Genomic DNA, 4,575 nt, shown 5'->3' with positions numbered 1-4,575 from the left:
GGAGGGGGGATGGGCTAAATGGGTAAGGGGCATTAAGGAATCTACTCCTGAAATCATTGTTTCACTGTACGCTAACTAATTTGCATGTAAATTTTAAAAAATAAAAAAATAAAATAAAAAAACTACCTGTCACCCCTTACTAAAATGATCTACCTTCTTTTTAAAAAAAAAATTTTTTTTCAACGTTTATTTATTTTTGGAGCAGAGAGAGACAGAGCATGAACAGGGGAGGGGCAGAGAGAGAGGGAGACACAGAATCGGAAGCAGGCTCCAGGCTCTGAGCCGTCAGCCCAGAGCCTGACGCGGGGCTTGAACTCACGGACCGCGAGATCGTGACCTGGCTGAAGTCGGACGCTTAACTGACTGCGCCACCCAGGCGCCCCATGATCTACCTTTGAAAATTGTAAATAAAAATGTAACCCTACTCATAATATAATTTCTTTATACATTTTTTTGTAACTAGATTGAAATTTTAGCTCTAGAATTTTCTAGAGCTTCAAAAGTCTTCAAATCACTTTTTATTTAACAAAAGTTCTTCCAGTAGGAAAGAAGACCTGACGTAGGGATAAAGAGGAATTCCTCTGACTCCTGGGCCAGTTATCTTGAAAATTCCACCAGCTTCAGGTTGCTGCAGAAGACCCATGCATGGGGTCCATTCCATCCTGGGCACAGGTCATAAACATTTCAGAGAAGTCCTGCTCTCAGAAGGAGCATGAAGTTGTTTCATCAACAGGCTCCTTCACAGTTTGGAGTCTTTTCCCTGTCTCAGGATCTAAGTGCATCATTCTTTCTCCATTGTGACAGGCCACCCAGAGCTTCCTCTCAGTATCAATACACATTCCACCTGGGAATTGTTCTTTTTCCAGCTTGTGAACACATCTGCAGTAGGAGATCTTTCCTATCTGCAGGTCATAGTCAAAGGCTTCCACGGAGTAGGACAAGCTGTCAATGTAATAGATTTTTTGGCCCAGGGACCATCCAAACTACTGGTCACAGTACTTTTCTAGGCAGTCGTCAGGAAAGAGGGAGTACAGGGACCCCTGGTGCGACTCCAGAACTGCGGGGGCCGTTTCCTCACCCATGGTGCCAGCAAAGTATCTCTCAGCAGATCAGTTTTCTTGTCTTTATCTACTGTGGCCAGGACAACTGCTGACTGATCTTTCCAGTTCATAGCACAGAACTTTGTTCCAATGGTGGTGACATAGCCTCCTGATTGACAAAGGGCCACAGAGCTGACGGAGGCATCCATGGTCACATGCTGCACTTGCTGAGAGAATCCCACTGACAAGTCTTTTTTATAGGAATATGTATGAAGAGCAGAAAGCTGGATGCCTCCTCCCACACTGGAGATTCACCACGCCTGCAATTCTCCAGCAAAATGCACTCAATTCTAATGGAAGATATTGTCATTGTGGGGAGATCTTGATGCTAATGACCCTTGGAGAGCCAGCTCAGGACTAGATTATTATTTACCGTTCTCTGAAAGAGTCCTTGAAAATGAGTAGCTCTCAATATTGGTGTCTGTGTTAGTAATTTGACCAAGGTCACATATTTACCACATGGTAAAGTTGAAATTTGGTTTTTGGCAGCTTCCCTCCAGAGCTCTCTCTCTTAACACTGAGTCACAGCCAACCACCTCAGAACCTCAAACTAGTTTATATGACAGCCCTCACATCTATCTTGATTTGGGTCACTTTGTTGGCTAATCAGGCAGACTTGAACACTCACGATGGAAAGTAGCCTACCAGCCTTGGATATTCAATGCCATGGGCATTGTTAGTGTGTGTGTGTGTGTGTGTGTGTGTGTGTGTGTGAATATGTTTTAAAGAAGGAAAAGAGAACACTTGTCAATCTGGAAAGTCAGTTAAGTACAGTTCAGTTAAGGTGTATCTGGCTGGTTCAGTCAGCAGAGCATGCAACTCTTGATCTCTGGATCATAGTTCAAGCCCCACATTGGGCATAGAGATTACCTAAAAAAAAAAAAACAAAAAACAAAAAAAAAAAACAGGGGCACAAGGTTGGCTCAGTCAGTGGAGCATATAACTCTTGATTTCAGGGTTTTAAGTTTGAGCCTCACAGTGGGTGTAGAGATTACTTAAAAATAAATTTTGGGGGGACGCCTGGGTGGCTCAGTCAGTTAAGCCTCTGACTTCGGCTCAGGCCATGATCTCGCAGTTTGTGAGTTCAAGCCCCACGTCAGGCTCTGTGCTGACAGCTCAGAGCCTGGAACCTGCTTCAGATTCTGTGTCTCCCTCTCTCTCTGCCCCTCCCCTGCTCACTCTCTGTCTCTCAATAATAAATACATGTTAAAAATTTTTTTTAAATAATTTTTTTTAAAAAGTACAATTCAGTGTAAGAGAGTTGCTACTGTATTTGCGAGGAAATAATGTATTCATTAGCTTTGGTGTGGTAACAAACATCCCCCCACACTAATCTCATTGACTTACAATAATACACATTTCTCGTTCACAATACATGTTGATATCTATGAATTAGTGGTGGTGGCTCTGCTTCATGTTTCTTCTCATTCTGAGACCAACCTGAAGGATTGGTCCCTGTTTAGGAAATGACATTTTTATGGCCAAGGGAAACAAGCAAGAGACGAGACTGAACTATCTAATGGTTCTTAAAGTTTCTGCTTGACTGTGGTATATATTACTCCTGCTCACATTTCAAAGCAAGTCATATTGACAACGGAGTAGGAAAGTACACTCTACCTTTGGGAAGGCACTGCAGATTACACATACAATCCTCTTATAGGGAAGGGAGCAGGTGGTTGGAATTGATAATCCATCTGCCTGCATATCTTAATATGTTAACTGTTGCTGCAGCAGAGTATAGGAATATTACTGTTATTTTCCCATTCTCATATCATCTATTTTTGCAGTATTTGTATAATTTTTATAATTCAACATCTGTTTTACTAGGGTAAATTATAGTATCCATCACTTGGCCTTTAATATGTTGGAGATATTTTCTGACTATGAAAATCATACCGTTTATCTTGCATCAATCAATCTGTTCACTTGATTTCTTTTTTTCTTTTTTTTTCATGTTTATTTGTTTTTGAGAGAGAGAGAGAGAGAGAGAGAGCAAGCACAAGCGGGGGAGGGGCAGAGAGAGGCAGAGACACAGAATCTGAAGCAGGCTCCAGGCTCCAAGCTGTTAGCACAAAGCCCGATGCAGGGCTTGAACTCACAAACCTTGAGATCATGACCTGAGCCGAAGTCAGACACTCAACTGACTGAGCCACCCAGGTGCCCCACCCTTGATTTCTTTTTGAAAGGAGCTCAGACTGCTTTGTCCCTACTTTCACTGCATTTGTGATTGAACCTTAAACACTTACAAGCATTCATGAAAATATATGTCTGAAAGAAGCTGACATATACTAGATATTCATAAAAACATCTTAAATCTGAATGGTGTATTATTTATGTAGATAAAAATTTCAATGCAACATAATAAGAGCAGCCAATTTTATTTCATAAGTCAACTTTTGTTACAAAAGTAATAAATGTTCATTTTAGGAAATTATAAAAATATAAAGATGCAAAAACCAGTGGGTAAAAATCACTAGCTATCTCACCATGCCAACATAACCAATATAACCATAACATAGCATTTTAGTGAATATATTTTCAGTGATATTTCTAATATATGTAAATATATAAAGAGGGATCATATTGTGATTGACTAGTTTCACTTCTCAATATGATGTGACTAGTTGTCTAAGGCATTAGATATCATCCTACATTATTAATGGCTGCACAATATCCCATCCTATGGAAGCAGTTTAACTAGTTCTCTATTAATTATCAATAATTCTGTTATAGGGACAGACAGCCTGGCTGGCTCAATCAACTGATTGACTCACCTTTGTCTCAAGTCATGATCTCACAGTTTGTGAGTTCAAGCCCCACATCAGGCTCTCTGCTGTCAGCACAGAGCCTGCTTGGGATCCTCTGTCCCCCACTCCCTCCACCCCTCTTCTGCTCATTTTCTCTCTCACTTTTTCTCAACATAAAGAAATAAACTTTAAAAAATTCTATTATAAATTTCCTTATAACATTCACAATTAAACATTCACAATTTCACAATTAAAATTAAAAACATTCAAACATTCACAATTAAAATTTCCAAAGACCAGGGGCGTCTGGGTGGCTCAGCCAGCTAAGCGTCTGACTTCGGCTCAGGTCATGATCTCATGGTTCGTGAGTTTGAGTCCCGCATCAGGCTCTGTGCTGACAGCTCAGAGCCTGGAGCCTGCTTTGGATTCTGTGTCTCCCTCTGTCTGTGTCCCTTCTTAGCTTGCTCTCTCTCTCTCTCTCTCTCTCTCTCTCTGTCTCTCTCAAAAAAAATAAATAAAACATTTTTTAAAAAATTTCCAAAACCCAGCTTTCTAAGATCAGAAATCCTGGAGCAAATAGTTACATATAATTTTCAGTGCCTCAGTATTGAATTATAAGAAAAATACTCAAAATCATTGTACTTTGACAAATGAAAAGAGGAAAAAGGAGACAAACTAAAAAAACTGACTCTTAACTATAGAGAAGAAACTGATGGCTACCAGAGGGG

The 4,575-nt window shown here is 40.4% G+C and overlaps 1 pseudogene; it reads right to left on the bottom strand.

Moving 5' to 3' along the window:
• Window positions 1-511: 511 nt before the first annotated feature.
• LOC122492619 lies at window positions 512-1,283 on the bottom strand (annotated as a pseudogene).
• Window positions 1,284-4,575: the final 3,292 nt, after the last annotated feature.

This window comes from Prionailurus bengalensis, chromosome D2 (assembly GCF_016509475.1).
Source record: "Prionailurus bengalensis isolate Pbe53 chromosome D2, Fcat_Pben_1.1_paternal_pri, whole genome shotgun sequence".
Taxonomy (NCBI): Eukaryota; Metazoa; Chordata; class Mammalia; order Carnivora; family Felidae; genus Prionailurus; species Prionailurus bengalensis.
The sequence above is the reverse complement of the archived record's forward strand: the minus strand, read 5'-3'. Positions and strand labels throughout refer to the sequence as shown.